This window comes from Dendrobates tinctorius, unplaced genomic scaffold, assembly GCF_039654945.1.
Source record: "Dendrobates tinctorius isolate UK_male_01 unplaced genomic scaffold, ASM3965494v1 ptg000201l, whole genome shotgun sequence".
NCBI lineage: Eukaryota > Metazoa > Chordata > Amphibia > Anura > Dendrobatidae > Dendrobates > Dendrobates tinctorius.
This window is the reverse complement of record NW_027361868.1, coordinates 2,302,789-2,327,669: the sequence shown is the minus strand read 5'-3', so window position 1 is coordinate 2,327,669 and position 24,881 is coordinate 2,302,789. Positions and strand designations below refer to the sequence as shown.

The 24,881-nt window shown below is 46.0% G+C and overlaps 1 protein-coding gene across 1 annotated transcript in view; it reads left to right on the top strand.

Annotated features, from left to right (window-relative positions):
- Positions 1 to 24,881, top strand: part of SPATA17 (spermatogenesis associated 17) — an 892,647-nt gene that overhangs the window by 295,421 nt on the left and 572,345 nt on the right. The window lies entirely within an intron of this gene.

The following is a 24,881-nucleotide window of genomic DNA, read 5'->3' as shown; positions in this document are numbered from 1 at the left end:
ACATCATCTGGACCGGGAGAAGAAATGTTGGTGTTCTCAAGGTCATCTGTCTTTTTGACCATTGGTCCATCCTCATTTTTTCCTGTTAAAGAGATAAAGAGATCAAAGAAATCATAATTTTTTAGAATAAAATATTCTCCATATTTCTTATGGATTATTGCGTCTACTGCTCCTTTACTTCGCAACCGCCCACTGTAGATAAGCGTTGGCGCTTGCTGAGCTCTATGCAGCGCCGGCGTTTGTCATGACATGGTCGGTGGTCTTGCAGCGCTCACGACCCCCAGGTTCCAGCAAGCACTGTGATTCCAGCGCAGAGCGATAGCTCTGACAGGTGTTATCATTCCCGTGAAGCACCTGAAAGGTTGATAAACTTTTTGAATTTGGTTTTGAGCACTTTGAGGGGTGCAGTTTTTAGAATGGTGTCACTTTTGGGTATTTTCTGTATGAAATGCTCCTCAAAGTAACTTCAAATGTGATGTGGTCCCTAAAAAAATTGTTTTTGCAAATAGGAAGCATGCTGACAAGGATGGGAGGGGGGTAGCCACGCATACCAGGACGTGCAGCACAAAATCTCCGCCTCATCCCAGCCTGCAGCATCACCCCACTCGTGTCTCCTCCAGCAGCGACCCTGGGACCCCGCTTCATCGCAGCCACCACCCCCAGTAAGCAATAAGACGCATGGATTATAAAAAGCACCACCATTTTAGTAAAGAAAAGTTTTTTTCCTATATTTGGGGTGCGTCTTATAATCCGGAGTGTCTTATAATCCAAAAAATACGGTATTTGCACATAGATTTTATAGGCTTGTCCAGGGTTATAAAAATGTAATTGGTTTGTTTGAAGCACAAGACCACCCCTGTCTACAGGTTGTGCCTGTTATTGCAGATCAGCTCCAGTGACGGGAATGGTGTAGAGCTGCAATACCATGAACAAACTGAAGATTTTGATGGCACAGATTTTTTTTTTAAGAAGATGGCAGCCCTGTTTTTCTTATCCTGGAGAACTGCTTTAGTGTCAGATTGGTTAGGCTGTACTTACCACCAATAGGTTCAGCAGGAGTCTCTATATCTCCATCAGTAGAACATTGAGATTCAGCATCTCTCCTGGATTTATCCTTTTTCAGATGTCTTTAAAATAGAGTAAAATAAAAGGTATTTTATGAATTACAAAGTAACAGATCTTTATTCTGTGGAATGAAATATAGACTCATATGTTTCTTCATTCATTTTGTCTTTTACATTCTGTAGAAACATTGGCAATAAGGAAAATTTTGGTATTTATCAACAATTTTTCATATACATGAAAGTTCAATATGTGTGGATCGTACTGGGTTGTAAGGTAATATGAAGATCAGACAGGAGTGGATTTATTTGAGGGGAATTGAATTCTGCTCATACAAAACTCAGAATGTTGGAGAACACAGATTTTTTTGTAATTCACTCCACGCGAATAAAGCAAAGTGGAAGCTAGCGGCAGCCGCCAGCTTGTGGAGGAGTAGAGGGCTGGCAGAAAGATGAGCTCACTTCTCTGACCGACTTCCGCTGCTTTATGCCCGATGGTCAGTTTTCCACACTACCATCATGCCGCACCTCTGGCCATATGTTTCTTTTGGGCTGAAACTTTGGCTACAAGCATCCCCGAAAGGTCTCTGCCCATGCAAGTCCCAACCAAGAGTCAACACTGGGCCGGAGTTGCGGGCAGAGAGCAGTGGGGGCTTCCAGAGAGGGGCTTGGTGATGTATGAACTTTATTTTCTTCTTACATCTTCCATTTATTACCATTTGGGACTGGGGAGACCCCAGAGCATAATAGGGAACAATCAATTTGTGAAGAATAATTTTGCTGTGAATTGAATCTCTAAATAAAAGCTGCATGATTTGGCAGAATTTTGTCAGTACCTCTCATCTCTATATATAAAAGTGAATGTATGTATGTATGTATGTATGTGTGTATCACCAACCAATCACGAAGCATAAGAGTGGGACACGGATGGAGAGCGGGGCTGCGGACGGATACAGCAGTACGGTGCATGGAGAGCGGGGCTGTGGAGTAAGAGTGCGGGGCTGTGGAGAGAGAGAGCTGGGCTGTGGAGGCACAGCGAGACACGGATGTAGAGCACGGCTGCGGAGGGATAGAACGGGACGGCGGGTGGAGAGTGGGGCTGTGGATGGATAGCGTGATGGTAGGTGGAGAGCGGGACTGCGGAAGGAGAGCGTGTTGGCAGGTGGAGAGCGGGGCTGTTAAGGAAGAGAGCGGGACCCACAGTTAGGTACTATGCCCAGGCAACTCTGGGCTCTTCAGCTAGTCTGTAATAAAGGTGTATTTTTTGACAGACTCCCATGTACAATATAAATCATCCTTTACAATACTTACCTACGTATGGCGTTACAGATGACACCAAGGAATATTCCAAGGAGGAATATGATGATGGTGAAAACTACAACACATATGATGACTTTAGTCCAAGGGATCTTTGAAGTATCAATACCATCCTCTGAAAAAACTGAAAAAGAAGAGAGAATACTTATATATTATCTATATATCCAATAACTTGTCTGTAATTCACTGCCATTATTATTGTAGCAGTCCTATAAAGGGAATCTGTCACCAGGCTTTTGCCATCTTATCGGAGAGAACCATAATGTAGAAGCATAGACCTTTACTATAGCGATGTGTCAATTACTGGACTGTTTCAATAGAATCACTGTTTTACCAGCAATCGATTATCACTACAGGACAACTGGTCTTGTGCCTCCTAGTCCAGCCAGACCCCCAGCAATATGCAATGTAAGCACAAGCTGTGGCGGGGTTATACACAGCTGAAAAACTGAGCTCTGCTCAATCTGCAGCAGAGAAAACTGTGACTCTTTTATATACTGTAAGTCTATGGGACTGTAGGACCCAGCAACACGATTAAAAATATGGGACCGTAGTTTTGCTAAATTATGTCTCAGGGATGATGTCATATTAATATATATTAGATGTAATGGACAATATAGAGATCTATCCAGTGGCTTAGGTAGAGGCTGACGAGTCCTGGTGAAAATATGTAACCTGGGCCCCCACCTGCATATTTGTCAGATGTGTGGTCCTTTGTGGCATTCCAGATCCTATGAATCTCTGACAGTGGCATTTAACACGTGCCAGTAGAGGGGGTGTCACATCACAAGCTGATCGGCGTGTCCGTGACATGATCGTGGGGTGGGGTAACGATGGGTCGCCATAACAGCCGAGGGTCTGCCGAAGACCCCATGCTTGTTGTGAGGATCCTCTTGGGAAAGTCAGCCTGTAGCTGGCGTTCATAGGAGAACATGGTTTTAGCTATAGAGAGCAGTGTTTATCCCCTGCTATGTATAGCACAATCAGCCGGACAGTGGCAGCGTCAAGTCCCTAAAGAGGACTATGGAGTACAGTAAAAATACAGTAAGAAGAGAAAAAAGTTTAGTAAAAATTAAACGCTTAAAAAAATAAATAAATAATTCAAAATACCCATTTCTTATCGCTGCATTTGTAAAAGTTCGATCTATCAAAATCTAAACTAAATTTGTCTGATCAGTAGACTACATAATGAGAAAAAAAAATCAAAATTGCCAGAATAAAATATTTTGGCAGCCGCAACATTGCAATAAAAGACGATAAAAAAAACCCATAGTATCTACCCCAAAAAGGTATCAGTAAAAATATCAACTCAGGGCGCAAATAGTAAGCCTTCACCCAGCCTAATGAGGGTTACCCCAAAATATGTGAATATTTGTAAAAGTACTTACCGGCTGGGGTCGTATGCGTGGGCAAGGAATCATGGCGCTGGTTGATGAGAGGCGCACCTTCCACACATGCTAATAGCAAACTCACGATTAGAAGAAATCGAAAAAGCATTTTAGCTTGGAGAAATATCGCTGAATGTGTAATACACAGGGAGTTATCGCTGAATGTGTAACACACAGGGAGTTATCGCTGAATGTGTAACACACAGGGAGTTATCGCTGAATGTGTAACACACAGGGAGTTATCGCTGAATGTGTAACACACAGGGAGTTATCGCTGAATGTGTAACACACAGGGAGTTATCGCTGAATGTGTAACACACAGGGAGTCTTGTCAGACAAAGCCTCTTCCTGCAGCGTCACTCCGTATAACCACACATTCCGTGATGTCACAATGGAGATCTCACTGTGACATCACGAGGAGCGGAACACCAGTGATGTCACAATGGGTCAGATAAAGGATAAACAGCGTATGCACAACTTCAGAAGGTGCTCAAGTAGGGCCCCACACCATACATGAATAATAAAGAAAACTTGGCACTCAACTTCTAGAATATTTTTTTGGATTTTTTTAATACAGCCAGAAAATAATAGACATTTCGGCCTCACTGGCCTTCATCAGTAACAGACTGCAGTATAGTAGTTAATCGCATTCAGTGCGGTAATAGAAGTGACACCATAGTCACTTTAAATGTGCCTGGTCATGCACTAGGCGCTGGGCATGGAACTTGAATCAAATAGTACCTGGGTGGGTGGGGGTGCCATGCAGACATCAGCGACCCAGAATCCACTGTGACACAGCTGACCAACAGTGGATTCTGGGTCGCTGATATCTGCATCGCACTGAATGCAATTAACTACTATACTGCAGTCTGTTACTGATGACGGCCAGTGAGGCCGAAACCTCTATTACAATGGGTCCGATAACTGCAACTACTCAACAGGGAGCAGCTCCCTCCATCTATATATGATTAATAGAATATTATTGTATAAGGACCAAGCCGCGTTAGAGGATATTATGAATGTATGGGGGCCACACAGAGAGACATTATTCATGTGTTGGCCACAGGGAGACATTACTATTACTGGGCCACATAGGGTGGCAATATTAACTCATCATGAACACATAGGTGGACAGTTTTACCAGATGAGTGCCACATATATACTGATACCTTCCACTATTCGGTCATTATATGGGGGCACCAGCAGTGTTAGTACAGTGATTCCTATTAATAATCACTATAATGATATGATTTGGTCACTATTTGCTGGTCATACGGTCACGGTGTAGCGGCATAATTTGTTTCTTCTATGTAGTAGTATTGGTACACTGTGTGCAAAACTACTAACCCCTTTACCCCCAAGGGTGGTTTGCACGTTAATGACCGGGCCAATTTTTACAATTCTGACCACTGTCCCTTTATGAGGTAATAACTCTGGAATGCTTTTATGGATCCCAGTGATTCTGACATTGTTTCTCTCATGACATATTGTACTTCATGTTTGTGGTGACATATTATTCATATAACTTGCGTTTATTTGTGCAAAAAATGGAAATTTGGAGAAAATTTTGCAATTTTCCAACTTTGAAATTGTTATACCTTTAAATCACAGAGATATAGCACAGAAAAAACTTAATAAGCATTTATCATGGTCACGTCAGAAACGCGTCACTAATCCCGCCCATCATCGCACCCATCACATGAATTCAAGTTTTTAAAAATATGAAAAGAATTAAAATAATAAAAGTTCAAATCGCCCCCCTTTTGCCCCATTCAAAGTAAAAAAAAAAAAAAAATTCAAATACTTATTTGGCATTGCTGCATTCAGAAACACCTGATCTATCAAAATATAAAAATAATTAATCCGATCGATAAACGGTGTAATGAGAGAAAAAAAAATCAAAACTAGATTTTAATTCTAGAGAATTAAGTGTCTTTGGTCGCCGCAACATTGCAATATCGGGCGATCAAAAGATCGTATCTGCACCAACATGGTGTCAATATAAACGTCAGCTCGGCGCGTAAAAAATAAGCCCTCACGCAACCCAAGATCCTAAAAATTGGAAACACTACAGGTCTAGGAAAATGGCGCCATTGTTTGTTTTTTTTTTTACAAACTTTAGATTTTTTTCACCACTTACCATAAATAAAAAAAGAACCTAGACATGTTTGGTGCATGATAACTCGTAATGAGCTGTAGAGTCATAACGGCAGGCCAGTTTTAGCATTTAGTGAACATGAGTGATTGCGAGTCCTTGGGATTACGAACCTCGCAATGGGGTGTAACCACGCAGCAGACTGACCTCGCAATTGGGTGTAACTACACACCAGACTGACCTTGCAATGGGGTGTAACCACGCACCAGACTGGCGTATGTGCAGACTAACAGCAAACATAAATACCTGATGTACCTCTCCTGCCACTCCTACCTTGTGTATAAAAAAGCACTGTCGTTAATACTGTTCGGGTAGAGCTATCCGATAGCGCTATCCATGAAGAAAGTGCACGGGTAGAGCTATCCCATAGCTCTCTTCCTAAAGGAAATGAACAGGTAGAGCTATCCGATAGCGCTATCCCTCAATGTTCCTGAGTGTAAGCTATTTCACATGGTTGAGCGCACTTGGGATCTGCCCCCAAGGCCCTGCCCATGCCCAATGTTTGGTCCGTAGACCGCGGCTAGGAGTTAGTCCCGCTTTTTCCCGCATGGTGCTTTTGAGGATATCTCTTTTTTCCACCATGGGTGCGTGAGGAGTGACATGACTTAGGAAAGTCTGACTGATGGCTTCACTGTAATGACCCATCCCAAAACCCACATTTACCCCTTCTTAACCTAAAATAAGACATGACTGCGTGACATTGGATGTAAAAGGCCACAGGAGCCCCGTTTATTAACACCAAAACAAGCAATAACATTTTATCCATAAACGTAGTAATATTCCATAAACATAACCACCAGCAAAAGGAGGGGGGGTAAATGAAGAGTCCATTGTACATGATTGCAACACCAGCTCCACCACGTGCCCTCAGCCGCACCACACCGGCTCAAGTACAGTGCCCTCAGCCGCACCACTCCGGCTCGAGGACACCCAGCCGAGTGTTGCCCAACCAATGTCCTGCTGGGACCCAGCCCAGCAGGGACCCACGTTAACATGCCCCGCTGTGACTCAGCACAGCAGGGTCCCACGATAACATGTCCCGCTGTGACCCAGCACAGCTGGGACCCACCTTAACCTAGTATACCATTGCACCACCAGGGGTATCCCGCTCCTGCACTGGGTTCACCCCCCCGCTCTTTGTGCAATCCACCGACTTCAAATACCCCCCTCCTTTCCGCCAACCTCTGCGACAACGTCAATCCTCTTCTTCTCTTCACCATGTCGATCTCCAGAAGATCCTAAAATTAGGGCGGGAGGGCGGGACGATTCCGGACGTCTGCAAGGTAAAGAATGACCATCCCCCACCGTTCTGTCCTATATATCCATCCCACAACTGACCACTCCCTGCCAACTCACATTGCACCATAACCCCCATAGCGCCACCCCACAACTTCACCACAAACACAAAAGCACTACACCTTAACCCTTCACTATCCCTCAGGCCTAGCATCCCTCCTTAGTCATGTGCGCCCTCCCTGTATCGCCTTTGGGGCAGGTGTCCGGGCTTGTCTTGACTTAGGAAAGTCTGACTGACGGCTTCACTGTAATGACCCATCCCAAAACCCACACTTACCCCTTCTTAACCTAAAATAAGACATGACTGCATGACATTGGATGTAAAAGGCCACAGCAGCCCCGTTTATTAACACCAAAACAAGCAATAACATTTTAACCATAAACTTAGTAATATTCCATAAACATAACCACCAGCAAAAGGAGGGGGGGTAAATGAAGAGTCCATTGTACATGATTGCAACACCAGCTCCACCACGTGCCCTCAGCCGCACCACACCGGCTCGAGGACAGTGCCCTCAGCCGCACCACACCGGCTCGAAGACACCCAGCCGAGTGTTGCCCAACCAATGTCCTGCTGGGACCCAGCCCAGCAGGGACCCACGTTAACATGCCCCGCTGTGACCCAGCACAGCAGGGTCCAACTTTAACATGTCCCGCTGTGACCCAGCACAGCTGGGACCCACCTTAGCCAAGTATACCATTGCACCACAAGGGGTAACCCGCTCCTGCACTGGGTTCACCCCCCCGCTCTTTGTGCAATCCACCGACTTCAAATACCCCCCTCCTTTCCGCCACCACGAGCACGTATGACACCTTGTACGTGCGAGTACCACCACCAAAAACCCAACCCGAGCTGACTCTGCGGCTCAAGTAACCAATGCTTCTGTACCAAGACCAATCGATCAAAACTGATCCCCATTAGACCTCACAATGCCAACCTACACCAAACCACCAGTACAACAAGGTCAGCCACACCCCCAAGACCTGCAACTAGCCAACCGCATCGTCCGATCCCATGCACCGCCTGTGCGACCAGTCCCCAACGAGCCACCTGAGCCACCGCCTCTGCCTCGTTGAGACCGCAACATTGCAGGCGCCTCCGAAAATTGCACTCCACCTGATAATTAATCAAAGCCGACCATTATTGCCGTGAACAAAAGAACCTACATTGGTTCCCCAAACCTCCGACAGATTCTTGAAAATGTGCCTAGTAAAAACCCACTATGTAGTCATTCCAAACAGGAGCCCCTATGAACAACACGAGCACGGCTCCCAGGCAGGAAGAAAATTGCACTCCACCTGATAATTAATCACAGCCAACCATTATTGCCGTAACAAAAGAACCTACCTTGGTTCCCCAACCTCCGACAGATTCTTGAAAAACGTGCCCAGTAAAACCCACTATGTAGTCATTCCAAACAGGAGCCCCAATGAACAACACAAGCACGGCTCCCAGGCAAGAAGAAAATTGCACTCCACCTGATAATTAATCAATGCCAACCATTATTGCCGTAACAAAAGAACCTACACTGGTTCCCCAACCTCCGACAGATTCTTGAAAAACGTGCCCAGTAAAATCCAGTATGTAGTCATTCCAAACAGGAGCCCCAATGAACAACACAAGCACGGCTCCCAGGCAAGAAGAAAATTGCACTCCACCTGATAATTAATCAATGCCAACCATTATTGCCGTAACAAAAGAACCTACACTGGTTCCCCAACCTCCGACTGATTCTTGAAAAACGTGCCCAGTAAAACCCACTATGTAGTCATTCCAAACAGGAGCCCCTATGAACAACAACACGAGCATGGCTCCCAGGCAGGAAGAAATGAACCACGGCATTCAGGCCCGATGTCTCAGCTCAAACCCCTTGACGCCCCAGCGACCAAGTCTCCACCACACACGTGCAGTACCAAAACGCTGTTGGTCCAGTCAACCCTGCGTGATAGCACCAATCTTAAAATATCCACCCAACTCGAAAACATAAACCAATCCACCCCGGAATCACGACCCGGAACCGAAGGCCGCCAAGCTGATCACCGGCCTGAAGAAAAGACCCCAGCTTTGTACTCATGTTCCACAACACCCCTGCCACCAATGCGGTCCCAACACAAGTCAAAGTACACCCTTCTGACCACCACATACTGCACAATGACCCATAAAAAAGAGGGGGGACCCACACATGCCACATGACCACAATTAATTGTGTGCATCACCCGTGCACTTCGAACCCAGATTCACAATACTACTGTTGCCACCCTCTTACCAAAAGTGAGATGTACTCCGCACCCATTTCCCGCTGATCTGCGGACTTGACACTACTCACAAAATGAAAGAAATGTGACTCCACACTACCCGAAGTCCAGGAAAACTCAGACACACACCACGTCTCCCGAAAACCCCAGACACCATAAACCCGGGCCATCCGTCAAAACATTGCACTCACCGGTGCCTGATGCTTGTCCACCACTCAGCCTTAAAACACCGCAAAAACACCCCCCAAACGGAGCACAGCCCCAGACGATTACCAGGTCCTTAGGATCATTAAAAGTCAATGCACATCGCACTAGCTTCCCCTGCCATGGCATACCACCAGCCCGACATTAATGGAAGTAATGTTATAGTTGCAACCTGCTCACCCACTACTTAAAGTACATCTCCCCCGCAGCTGCGCTGCACCACAATCGATACCAGCCGGTCCTGGCAAGTGCGCATAACGGAATGAATGACATAGCCATGTAGTGCCAGACGGGCTACACCCACGCGGGAGACCATTCACACGGCCATCGAAACAACATGTCCTGCCTCATGCTCTCTACAGAATTCCCGACAAATGGAACAACACCCGCTGGATAAACAAATCGTTCACCAACCAGGACCCCCGAGACCAGTAAAGCACACACTGGGTTACCCAACTCAAATGTTGCATCATCCTTGCGCCAACACTTCACCCTAGCCCCCCCGTCTGGGGCACCAGAAAAGGAAACACTCTAAGGAGAGCTGTATACCCAGAAGGCAAAGCAGGACCAGCTGCACCCAAAATAAACCTCCAAGCCCATCGTAACGAAAACTACCCACTCTGTATAATAATCTCCTACGTAGCTTCCATCAACGGCTGTAACAAATACCTCCCGATACAGTCTGCCAAAAGTTCAGTCGGCAACCCTAAAGAACCGCAGTGAGAACCCACCAGTCCGTACGTACAAAAGTTGTTAAAACTGCCCCTGTGCAGCCACAACCAGCAAAGTACCGTAAGAACGCCATATGACTGCAGATCATGCAAAAGCCCCCAGTGGCACGTACACCCACATATTCAATAAACCAAATTCAACCCCCAAAACAGCAGCGCGATACACACAGGAACATAATAACGACCCGCGACCTGACACGATGTACACGTTAACCAAACCTGACTAAGACATAGGGCCCCAGGTGAATCAAACACGTTGACTTATCAAAACACACGATAACCGCAAATACGCCCTGAGCATGAAGAAACCCTTAGTAGTCACAGGTTGCACCATGAACAGAAAAAGCACACCACCATCCCTAATTCCAGATAATCCCTAGTAGTCCCAGGTTGGACCATGAACAGAAAATAAGCACTCCACTATCCATAATCCCCGACTACCACACAGAAACCAAACACGGACCTCAACAACCAGACATTGACCAACCATAAAACCCCAGCTCCACACAATATATACGCACCCCAAGAAATAGTAAAGAAACACTGAATGCCAAGTACAGGAAAAAGGCAACAAACTCCTTCTCAAACCAGGGTTACCATGCCACACTTTTTTTTTTATCATGAAAAAACCATCAACTAATTTCTATTAATAAACAGCTAACCAGGAAACCAAATCGGGTAAAAGGTCAACTCCAAGCGCCCCGGGGGAAATGTCATCCATTGCTGCCAGAAAGGCAGGTTCCCAAAAGATCTGCCGTCCCATACATCTCGACCTCTCCTGAACGTCTAACCGCAACAAACCATAATGCCCCTAGTGAACATGAAAACCCTTAGTACACTCAAAGCCCCTATTGGAGAACCGAACCCGGACCGAGGCATATAAATAAAACAAACCGTAGTGAAAACTCAACCACCTACCCCCACACCTCTGACCAGCAATAGCACACACCCCACTGTAAAGTGAAAGATTAAACCGCCAGGTGCACCCCCCAAAACTGCTCACCACGTCAGTGAACTACCATCAAACCCTTATCAAATACTAGGCGCGGCGATAAAACTGCTCACCACATCAGTGAACAACCATCAAACCCTTATCAAAGACTAGGCGCGGCGATAATCCTCCAGCCAAAAGATCCCATGACTATGACAATAAACCATAATACCGGCATGGTTATGGCTATCCACCACCGCTCTGCCAATATCCGTATCACCACCTGAATTACTCGCAAACCGCCATGGAATCACCAGTCATACACAAACACCCAGAGATGCAAGCACAATTATACCAACCCAAATTAAATGATGTCGTCACCTATAGATATACCCAGTATCATAAAAGCAAACTAGCATGAAAATAAAAAACCTCCCAACACACATGAAGTGCACAAACCGGCCTCCTGGACCACAAAGCAACCATTCCCTCACAGATTCGAACGCTGACCACATGGACCAGCCGTGCATTGTTCCGAACCCCCAGACAAACAAACTACCACCCTAGGTTTAAGTGAGCCTTAGTGAGCCTTAGGTTTAAGTGAGCCTTAGTGAGCCTTATCATGAAAGCAAACTAGCATGAAAATAAAAACCAGCCAACACTCATGAAGTGCACAAAGCGGCCTCCTGGACCAAAAAGCAACCATTCCCTCACAGATTCGAACGCTGGCCACATGGACCAGTCGTGCATCGTTCCGAACCCGCAGACAAACCAACTACCACCCTAGTGCACCCGAAACCATACGTAGCAACACCCTTACCAACCAATACAATCTAGACATTAGTAAAGGTTTAAGTGAGCCTTACTTACTAGGCTGACTCCGCGGAACCCCACGGAACAGCCGTCATGTGTCCTCAGCGTCGAGCACCGCAACTGCGATTTTCTCCGTGGATCTACGCCGACTGCAGCCCTCCTGGGCCGCAGCGCCAGCGCCTAGACCGACTGTCCGTCCGGGAACGCTTGGAAAAAAATCACCGGCTTGGAGCCTCAAACGGGGGGGGTTGCTCCAGCCGCAGGCAACACCTCTGAGGTCGGTGACGTCACACACCACCTCGCCACCGGGCTCCTTGCCGCGTCACATCACCGCCGTCCACCTATGCCGATGACCGCGCCGGGTTAGGTGACCGTGCCGGGTTAGGTGACCGCGCCCGGTAACGTGGCCGCAACGTGCGCGTCCCAACTGTGTGCCGCGATCCGAAAGTAGAGAGGAGGCCGGCCTCGTCACTCACCGCCCCGCTGCCTTGCTGACTGATTCCCGACTTCTGGCTCCGGCCCCGCGATGTCTTCTGCAACAGGTCTGCTAATGGGGCTCTTCCTCCGCTGCCAACTTATCTCCGGGCTGGGAGGCCGTGATCGTCGCTGCCGCTTCGGAGGCAGTGGGGTCCCATCTTCACCGCCTTCGCCATCACCGGAACCTAGCTGCAGCTGTTCCTTCATCCACAGCTGGCCGCGCTGCTCCATCATCCTCTTCATCCGTGCTACGAGGTATTCCATCTTCCGGATCCAAAGATTCAAGCTGAAGTCCCAGATGTGAGGGGCTGGGGAACCTACATCATGACGTCCTTGTACAGATCTTTGTGTCCTTCAAAATACTCCCACTCCTCCATGGAGAGACGATTCCGGACGTCTGCAAGGTAAGTTTTAGCATTTAGTGAACATGAGTGATTGCGAGCCCTTGGGATTAAGAACCTCGCAATGGGGTTGAACCACGCAACAGACTCCCCTCGCAATGGGGTGTAACCACGCAGCAGACTGACCTCGCAATGGGGTGTAACCACGCACCAGACTGACCTTGCAATGGGGTGTAATCACGCACCAGACTGGCGTATGTGCAGACTAACAGCAAACATAAATACCTGGTGTACCTCTCCTGCCACTCCTACCTTGTGTATGAAAAAGCTCTGTCGTTAATACTGTTCGGGTAGAGCTATCCGATAGCCCTATTCCTAAAGGAAATGAACAGGTAGAGCTATCCGATAGCGCTATCCATGAAGAAAGTGCACGGGTAGAACAGCTATCCCATAGCCCTATTCCTAAAGGAAATGAACAGGTAGAGCTATCCGATAGCGCTATCCCTCAATGTTCCTGAGTGTAAGCTATTTCACATGGTTGAGCGCACTTGGGATCTGCCCCCAAGGCCCTGCCCATGCCCAATGTTTGGTCCGTAGACCGCGGCTAGGAGTTAGTCCCGCTTTTTCCCGCATGGTGCTTTTGAGGATATCTCTTTTTTCCACCATGGGTGCCTGAGGAGTGACATCAGTCACAGTTTTTGTTTTGTCCTCATGCTTTCCTGTAATATAGAATATTGAAATTAGGTTAAAATACCACCAAAGACATTTGCAAGGAGTTTGTGTGGGTTACCTCCTGATTCCTCCCACACACCAAAGACATACTGATGGGGAATTATGATTGTAAACCCCAATGGGGACAGTGATAACAATGTAAGTAAAGTTGTGGAATTAACGGCGCTACATACAGTGGGGAAAATAAGCATCTGACACTGCTAATTTTGCACGTTTTCCCACCTACAAAGAATGGAGAGGTCTGTAATTTTTATTGTAGGTGCACTTCAACTGTGAGAGACAGAATGTTAAAAAAAAATCCAGAAAATCCCGTTGTATGATTTTTACATAACTAATTTGCATTTTGTTGCATGAAATAAGTATTTGACACAATAGAAAAACAGAACTTAATATTTGGTACAGAAACCTTTGTTTGCAATTACAGAGGTCATATGTGGTAGTTCTTTCCCAGGTTTGCACACACAGCAGCAAGGATTTTGTCCCCCTCCTCCATACAGATCTGTCAGGTTTCGGGTCTGTCGCTGTGTAACACTGAGCTCAGCTCCCTCCAAACGTTTCCTTTCGGGTTTAGGTCTGCAGACTGGCTAGGTTCCTCCAGGACATTAAAATGCATCTTATGGAGCCTCTCCTCAGCTGCCCTGGCTGTGTCTTTTGGGTCAATGTCATGATGGAAGAACCAGCTATGACCCATCTTTAACGTTCTTACTGAAGGAAGGATGTTGTTGGCTAAAATCTCCCGATACATGACCCCATCTATCCTCCCTTCAATATGGTGCTGTCGTCTTGTCCCCTTTGCAGAAAATGGAATGAATGAACCGCTGTCATATGCCGGTTTCCGGTGAATGACAACTTACTGTAGAGACTGGTACATAGAGATGAATCTCCGCCATTGCTACTTTATCACCCTGAAGAATGTTGAGCTCATAGTTTCTAAGAGTATCATGGCACTTCTAGTTTAATGCATTTGCAATTAAGGACATACCTGGTCGGTTTACAAGTTATGATGTATTGGTGCTGCACACATTGTCTATTTCTATATTAAGGGCAGCGCAGGGTGTCGCGGGTCAGCCGTCATGGAGTGGCCGCGTCTTTCTCGCCAACATAGGATGATGTTTGGTTGCTTATGTGGTGGAGCATTTCTCTGCTCATAAATCTATTTGTTTCTCGCCCCCTCTTGCTCCTATTTGTCTATATATGTCTGTGTATTCGGTGGAGCACACTAACATCTATACAGTATAATTTGTGTGGCACTATATATTGATGATTAAACTAGTTCTGAATAGCACATACTAGGGAATTGGGGAGAGCCGCCGAGGCGCAAGGGCACCATTGTCATATCACAGGGGTGCCAACCTCCGCTGTTAGGCAGGTGGACAGGAAAGGGGATTACACAGGGGCTCTCCAGGATCATCTATTTATCTCTTCAATTTGTCGCCTGTCAGCATTTTAAGTGTGTGTCTTGTGTTAGTCCTTTTATAAATGGTTAATAAAGGTTTATATTTTAATTAATGGGGTCTTCATATGTGATCTGATTCCTGAACTTTCTCAGAATCATCCTTACTACATGAGGCAAGATCACGTACAGAGCCCCAGACCGAGGAAGATTGACCTGTCATCTTGTGTTTCCTCCATTTTCTAATAATTGTGCCAATAGCTGTTGCCTTCTCACCAGTTGCCTATTGTGCTGTAGCCCATCCCAGCCTTGAACAGGTCTACAATTTTGTCCCTGATGTCCTTAGACTTCATTTTGGTCTTGGCCATGGTGGAGAGGTTGGAGTGTGATTGAGTGTGTGGACAGGTGTCTTTTATACAGGTCTGCGAGAGCCAGAATTCTTTCTGGTTAGAAGGTGATCAAACACTTATTTCATGCAATAAAATGCAAATCAGTTATCTAAAAATTATAAAATAAATCCAGAAAACCACATTGTAAGATTCCATCTCTCACAGGTGAAGTGTACCTGCAATAAAAATTACAGACCTCTCCATTCTATGTAGGTGGGAAAACGTGCAAAATTGGCATTGCGTCAAATACCGTATATACACGCGTATAAGCCGAGATTTTCAGCCCATTTTTTTGGCTGAAAGTCCCCCTCTCGGCTTATACGCGAGTCATATACGCCAGGGAGTTGGCGGGAGAGGGGTAGCGGGGGTGTCAGAACATACTGACCCCCCTGGTGTGTCTCTACAGACCCCCTGCTTGTCCCACGGTCTCAGGCACCTGCCTTCATCAGTCACGTGGTAACGCTCATTAAAGACATGAATGTGCGCATATTGGGGGGGGGGTGCCCCCAATAATGGCAGCACACCCCCCATCATATTTATATATTATTCACTATATTGAGGGTATTATGGAAAGTCCATGGTTACTTACTGGTGCAGACTGGTCTGTGGTCCCGGGTCGTGTCCGGTTGAAGGTCGGAGCGATCTCTTTGACCGTCATAGACTCTACATGCCGTTTATAGACATGGAGTCACTTCCTGACCTTTTGGGAAATCCGCTGATTCTGCTGTTCAGCAGGCAGGTTATTAGATGAGTCTTCATATTCTCATGCTGGAACTTAGCTGTGGGTTCACCGTCATCTGCCATAAGCTCGTAGGCAAACGCTATAGCATATAAGCCACAGTCGTACCCTTTCGTCTGCTGATCCACATCGATAAACCTCAGATGTTTCAGGGGATTGTCGACCACTTTACTGTACATATTGATAATCTGCTGACGGATGGAAGGAGACAGATTCCTAGTCCTGACGCTGTCGGCCACAAAGATTTGGCCATTTTTATAGCAGGTTGTCAGCCAGTGCACCCTGTCCTCATCATAGTGGATTTGTACAGCATTCTTCAGTACTCTGTACCCTGGTACCATAAGAGCGTAGGGGGGCTGCAGGCCATCAAAACCCTTAAACTGTCGCTGCAGCAGGTCCTGGGCCATGATGATGATCTCGTGATCCAGGAAACCTTCCTCTCCTTTGCTCAGCAGGTAGAATAAGACTCCTGGAGGCAGGTTCCCAATATCGGGCATCTCCACTTGTGGAGTCGCTATCTCTGGGGTTACCTCTCTAAGTAGATCAGTAACGTTTTCTGTAGCCGCTCTCTTGGCTGGTGGCAGCATCTCAGGCTTACTGTTAGAGGAGTTGGCCACATCCTTATCTGTTTCAATATCGATGACGACATCATCTGGACCGGGAGAAGAAATGTTGGTGATTTCAAGGTCATCTGTCTTTTTGACCATTGGTCCATCCTCATTTTTTCCTGTTAAAAAGATCAAAGAAATCATAATTTTTTAGAATAAAATATTCTCCATATTTGTTATGGATTATTGCGTCTACTGCTCCTTTACTTCGCAGCCGCCCACTGTAGATAAACGTTGGCGCTTGCTGAGCTCTATGCAGCGCCGACGTTTGTCATGACATGGTCGGTGGTCTTGCAGCGCTCACGACCCCCAGGGTCCTGCAAGCACTGCGATTCCAGTGCAGAGCGATAGCTCTGACAGGTGTTATCATTCCCGTGAAGCACCTGAAGGGTTGATAAACTTTTTGAAGTTGGTTTTGAGCACTTTGAGGGGTGCAGTTTTTAGAATGGTGTCACTTTTGGGTATTTTCTGTATTAAATGCTCCTTAAAGTAACTTCAAATGTGATGTGGTCCCTAAAAAAATTGTTTTTGCAAATTTAGTTGGAAAAATGAGAACTCGCTGATCAACTTTTAACCCTTTTAACTTCTTAAGAAAAAAACAATTGTGTTTCAAAAATCATGTTGATGATAGACATGTGGGAAATATTATTTATTAACTATTTTGTGTGACAACACTCTGGTTTAAAGACTAAAAAATTTAAAAATTGCAAAATTTTCAGAATTTTAGACACATTTCCGATATTTTCAGACATAAACACAAATTATATTGAACAAGTTTTACCACTATAATGAAGTACAATATGTTACGAAAAAACTCTCTCAGAATCAATGTGATCCGTTGTAGCGTTCGAGAGCTATAACCACATAAAGGGACACTGGTCAGAATTGGCCTGGTCATGAGGGCGGAAAAAGGCTCTGGCACGTAAAGTTTAAGAGACCATTTTTAAAAGGATGTTCTTCTATTACCGTATATACTCGTGTATAAGCCGAGTTTTTCAGCACAATAGTCCCAGAAAGCCGACGGGGGAGCGACGGGACAGCTGGTCACAGGGGCACGAGGCGGCGGCTGTGGCTAAAGCCAGTGCTACTGCTAAAGAGAAATGAATATTTATTTCTCTTATAGCGCGCACAGTGACAGCTGCAGCCGCGAGGGCACGCTGGAGGAGGGTGAGTAGGATGGTTTGTTTTGTTTTTGTAATAGGAAGCATGCATACAAGGATGGGAGAGCGGTAGCCACGCTTACCAGGGCAGGACGGGGGAGCAACGCATACCGGGACAGGGATGCAGGGACAATGCATACCCGGCTTATACTGGAGTCAATAAGCTTACCCAGTTTTCCGTGGCAAACTTAGGTGCCTATACTCGGGTCGGCTTGTAATTACATAACAAATGTCCCCAGAATAAATCTATTACCAAGTTGTAAAAAAGCAAAAAATTAAACTACCGTATTTTACGGATTATTAGACCCACTTTCTTCCCCAAAATTGTGGGGGAAAATGGGGATGTGTCTTATAATGCGTATTTACCTTACCGGTACTGCTGCTGGCCACAGGCTGAGATGAGGAGGTTCCCAGTGGTGCTGCGAGTGCCCGACGGTGCTGCGCAGGGGTTTCCCGTTCTTCTGCGGGGATCTCCATTGCTACGGGGGGCTCTGCTGAAATTTTGTGAAAGGCCAATTGATCTCAGCGCTGAAATCTCATCTTCTGAGATCTTGGTGCCGAGATCTCCATCTGCGCATGTGCCTCCCCCCTCGTTGACCATCTTCCCGGAGTCCACTGCACAGGAAACCATGTAACTGCCAGGGGCTCTGGCCTTTCACAAAATGTCAGCAGAGGCACCCGCAGCACGGAGCACCCCGCAGCACGGAGAACCCCACAGGACCTGCAGCATGGAGCCCCCCCCATAGCACACAGCACCCCGCAGCACGGAGCACCATGCAGCACGAAATCTCCGCCTCATCCCAGCCTGCAGCATCACCCCACTCGTGTCTCCTCCAGCAGCGACCCTGGGACCCCGCTTCACCGCAGCCACCACCCCCAGTAAGCAATAAGACGCATGGTTTATAAGAAGCACCACCATTTTATTACAAAAAGTTTTTTTCCTATTTTTCTCCTCAATATTCGGGGTGCGTCTTATAATCCGGAGCGTCTTATAATCCGAAAAATATGGTATTTGCTCCATCAGTAGAACATTGAGATTCAGCATCTCTCCTGGATTTATCCTTTTTCCGATGTCTTTAAAATAGTAAAATAGAAGGTATTTTATGAATTACAAAGTAACAGATCTTTATTCTGCAGAATGAAATATAGACTCATATGTTTCTTCATTCATTTTGTCTTTTACATTCTGTAGAAACATTGGCAATCAGTAAAATTTTGGTAATTATCAACAATTTCTCATGTACATGAAGTGTGGATCGTACTGGGCTGTAAGGTAATATGAAGATCAGACAGGAGTGGATTTATTTGAGGGGAATTGAATTCTGCTCATACAAAACTCAGAATGTTGGAGAACACAGATTTTTTTGTAATTCACTCCACGCGAATAAAGCAAAGTGGAAGCTAGCGGCAGCCGCCAGCTTGTGGAAGAGTAGAGGGCTGGCAGAAAGATGAGCTCACTTCTCCGACCGACTTCCGCTGCTTTATGCCCGATGGCCAGTTTTCCACACTACCATCATGCCGCACCTCTGGCCAAGTGTTCACTTTGGGCTGAAACTTTGGCTACAAGCGGCCCCGAAAGGTCTCTGCCCATGCAAGTCCCAACCAAGAGTCAACACTGGGCCGGAGTTTCGGGCAGAGAGCAGTGGGGGCTTCCAGAGAGGGGCTTGGTTGTACATAAACTCTATTTTCTCCTTACATCTTCCATTTATTACCATCTGGGACTGGGGAGACCCCAGAGCGTAATAGGGAACAATCAATATGTGAAGAATAATTTTGCTGTGAATTGAATCTCTAAATAAAATCTGCTGATTTGGCAGAATTTTGTCAGAGCCTCTCATCTGTAATAAAGATGGAATTTTTGCAGACTCACATGTACAATATAAATCATCCTTTACAATACTTACCTACATATGGCGTTACAGATGACACCAAGGAATGTTCCAACGAAGAATATGATGATGACGAAAACTACAAAACATATGATGACTTTATTCGAAGGCATCTTTGAAGTATCAATACCATCCTCTGAAAAAAGTGAAAATGAAGACAGAATACATATATATTATCTATATATCCAATAACTTGTCTGTAATTCACTGCCATTATTATTGTAGCAGTCCTATAAAGGGAATCTGTCACCAGGCTTTTGCCATCTGATCGGAGAGAACCATAATGTAGAAGCATAGACCTTTACTATAGCGATGTGTCAATTACTGGACTCTTTCAATAGAATCACTTTTTTACCAGCAATCGATGATCACTACAGGACAACTGGTCTTGTGCCTCCTAGTCCAGCCAGGCCTCCAGCAATATACAATGTAAGCACAAGCTGTGGCGGGGTTATATGCAGCTGAAAAACTGAGCTCTGCTCAATCTGCAGCAGAGAAAACTGTGACTCTATTATATAGTCTACTAGCTGAAGAGCCCGGCGCTGCCCGGGCATAGTAACTTACTGTGGTTAGTTATAACAAGTTATAATTATCCTCCATCCCATAGTCCTGTGCCCATATACCCATCGTACATATTCGCCATCCCATAGTCCAGAGCCCATATACCCATCACACATCCTCCATCCCATAGTCAACCATTATGACATCATAATGAGCGGCGGGGCTTGCAACCTATGATGACATCAGCGTCGCCATGGCAACCATTATGACATCATAATGAGGGGCGGGGCTTGATACACACACACACACACACACTTTTTCCCCATTATGTAGATAGGGGCAAAATTGTTTGGTGAATTGGAATGTGCGGGGTTAAAATTTCGCCTCACAACATAGCCTAGGACGCTCTCGGGGTCCAGACGTGTGACTGTGCCAAATTTTGTGGCTGTAGCTGCGACGGTGCGGATGCCAATCCCGGACACACATACATACACTTGAGCTTTATATATTAGATTGGACGGTAGGACCCAGCAAGACGATTAAAAATATGGGACCGTAGTTTTGCTAAATTATGTCTCAGGGATGATGAAAAAAAATAATTCAAAATACCCATTTGCTATCGCTGCATTTGTAAAAGTTCGATCCATCAAAATCTAAACTAAATATATCTGATCAGTAAACAGCATAATGAGGAAAAAAAAAATCTAAATCGCCAGAATAAAATTTTTTGGCAGCCGCAACATTGCAATAAAAGGCGATAAAAAAAGAAACGTAGTATCTACCCCAAAATGGTATCACTAAAAATATCAACTCAGGGCACAAAAAGTAAGCCTTCACCCAGCCTAATGAGGGTTACCCCAAAATATGTGAATATTTGGAAAAGTACTTACTTGCTGGGGTCGTATGCGTGGGCAAGGAATCATGGCGCTGGTTGATGAGAGGCGCACCTTCCACACATGCTAATAGCAAACTCAACGATTAGAAGAAATCGAAAGAGCATTTTAGCTTGGAGAAATATCGCTGAATGTGTAACACACAGGGAGTTATCGCTGAATGTGTAACACGCAGGGAGTTATCGCTGAATGTGTAACACGCAGGGAGTTATCGCTGAATGTGTAACACGCAGGGAGTTATCGCTGAATGTGTAACACGCAGGGAGTTATCGCTGAATGTGTAACACGCAGGGAGTTATCGCTGAATGTGTAACACACAGGGAGTTATCGCTGAATGTGTAACACACAGAGAGTTATCGCTGAATGTGTAACACAAAGGGAGTTATCGCTGAATGTGTAACACACAGGGAGTTATCGCTGAATGTGTAACACACAGGGAGTCTTGTCAGACAAAGCCTCTTCCTGCAGCGTCACTCCGTATAACCACACATTCCGTGATGTCACAATGGAGATCTCACTGTGACATCACGAGGAGCGGAACACGAGTGATGTCACAATGGTTCCGATAACTGCAACTACTCAACATGGAGCAGCTCCATCCATCTATATATGATTAATATAATATTGATGTATAAGGACCAAGCCGCGTTAGAGGATATTATGAATGTATGGGGGCGACACAGAGAGACATTATTCATGTGTTGGCCACAGGGAGACATTACTATTTCTGGGCCACATAGGGTGGCAATATTAACTCATGATGAACACATAGGTGGACAGTTTTACCAGATGAGTGCCACATAGGGCCAATATTAATGTATTAATAGCGGGACATCGTTACTCTATGGGGGCCAGGAAAGGGACAATATTACTGTGTATGGGTCACATAGGAGGAAATGATTAATATTGGGGCACATAGAGGGACAATATTAATGTATGGGGGCCACATGGGAGGACATTGTTATTAAGTGGGGTCCACATATGATGATATTTTTAATGTATGAGGGCCACAATTTGGAATATTACTGCTATATTGGGGGTCATAAAGAGGAATTCCACATCTGTATGAAGGCATAATAGTTGGACATTACTACTGTGTGGGTGCCATGTTGGAGCAATTCTTCTGTATTTGGGCAAACAGGGGACATCAGGGGTGGATTAAGGGTAGCCAGGGCCCCGGGCTGTTCAGACTCTGTGGGCCCCCCGCTCATGCGACGGGGTCATCCTATACCTGAAACAGATTATTCCAGAAAAATAGTTGCTGAGTGAAACTATAACCTGTCAAACATCCATTGATCTTGTCAATTTACCCTTCAGTTAGGAAGAAAAAAAATAAAAACCACTTTAAGCCATACTATTGAACTGTCCAATTTTAATCTGTAAACAAGACTGTCGCCAGTTTTCGCAAGTTTCTCATCAAAACTGCAACACAAATCAGTTGAAAAAACATTTAAAGTATCACATTTCCAAAAAAAGACACAAAGAAAACCACGTGTGTAAAGTGCTTGTGCATACCAGCGCTCAAGTTAAAAAATGGTTTGGTCTCACCATTGTAGTAGACGTATTTTCATAGAAGGTCCATTTTTTCATGAGAAGGGAAAGAACAGAAATTATTTTCTCTGACTCTCTGTCGTGCCCCCGTATAGTTCCTGTCCTTAGAAGGACAGGCCTCAAGTGGGCCCACTATGGATAACCCACCATCCACAGATCGTTTGCAACTTTCCTACGCGTTTCCTCCCCGTTTCTGGGGATTCATCAGGGGAACTACCCAAATGAATTCTGTGGTAGAATTATTATTGTATATCCGTCTTCATTATAGGGCCCTGCAGTGGCAGAAGGTCCCTAGAGCCAACGTGGCTGTCTGTGCCTCCGCCTATGTGTGGGCCATTGGTGTGCCCAGAAGCTATACAGGGGCAAAACGGGGAGTCAGAGAAAAATTTTTCCTGTCCTTTCCCCTCCCCTTCTCATGAAAAAGTGGACCCTGTATTAAAATACGTTGTATTAAAAGTTACCGTATATACTCGAGTATAAGCCGAGATTTTCAGCCCATTTTTTGGGGCTGAAAGTCCCCCTCTCGGCTTATACACGATTCATATACCGGGAGGGGATCGGCGGGGGAGGGGGAGTGGGGGTGTCAGATCATACTCGCCCTTCACTGTAGCTCCCCTTCTTGTTCCATGTTGTTGGCGCTGCTCTCATCCTGCTTCAGATGTCAAATGGTACCCGCTCACTAAATATGCGCATATTTAATGAGTGGTACCACGTGACCGATGAAGCAGGAAGAGAGCAGCGCCGACGACATGGAACAAGCAGGGGAGCTGCAGAGACAAGCGCCAGGACCGGGTGAGTATGAACGGGGGGAAAGCATATTCACCTGTCCCTGCGCTCTGCTGTCTTACATCCTCTGCAGTGACATTCAGGTCAGAGGGCGCGGATCGTGTACAGTTTATTTTTTGTAACGGATGCAGCAGCAGCAATATGATGGGGCCACACACTGCAGATAACTGGGGCCACTCAGTGTGCAGCATTATAAGGGGTCACTCGCTGTGCAGCATTATAAGGGGCCACTCACTGTGCAGCATTATAAGGGGCCAATCGCTGTGCAGCATTATCTGGGGCCACTCGCTGTGCAGCATTATCTGGGGCCACTCGCTGTGCAGCATTATCTGGGGCCACTCACTGTGCAGCATTAACTGGGGCCACTCACTGTGCAGCATTATCTGGGGCCACTCGCTGTGCAGCATTATCTGGGGCCACTCGCTGTGCAGCATTATCTGGGGCCACTCGCTGTGCAGCATTATCTGGGGCCACTCGCTGTGCAGCATTATCTGGGGCCACTCGCTGTGCAGCATTATCTGGGGCCACTCACTGTCCACCCTCGGCTTGTACGCGAGTCAATAAGTTTTCCCAGTTTTTTGTGACAAAATTAGGGGGGGGGTCGGCTTATACATAAGTATATACGGTATGTTTAATAATAACGGAGACTCCCCTAGCTATACTCAATCTGTGACCCCGGGAGTACTGTCATAGTGATAACACCTAGGCACTATAGCTGAGTGTGTGATTTTGTATGGCAGAAACCGTCATTATGAACCCCTCTGTGCTGTGTATTAGCCACAAATCTCTTCACGGTACAATGATCACGCTTACGTTTTTAACAAAGATGTGATTTTTGTGCAAATCCCATCTTTGCAGTCACACGCCCGGCGCTGGCACTGGAGAATCCTCACACAGAGATGTTAGTGCACGTGGCGGATTTCGTGCGGATTTCGCCTGCGTTTTTACATCTGCGGATTCCTATAATGGAATGGATGTAAAAACGCTGCAGAATCTTCACAAAGAATTGACATGCTGCGGGAAATAAACTGCTGCATTTCCACATGGAATTTTCCGCAGCATGTGCTCAGCGATCTTTCATTTCCATAGGAGAACCAGGTACTGTACACCGCATGGAAAACTGCTGCGGATTCGCAGGGCCAAATCCGCTGCGGATCGGCAGACTAATCCGCAACGTGTGCAGACACCCTAAGACTTCACAAGTCTGCAGTTACAGACTTACATGGAAATACTGCAGACTTTTAGCTTAAGACGGGACAACACCTTTAAC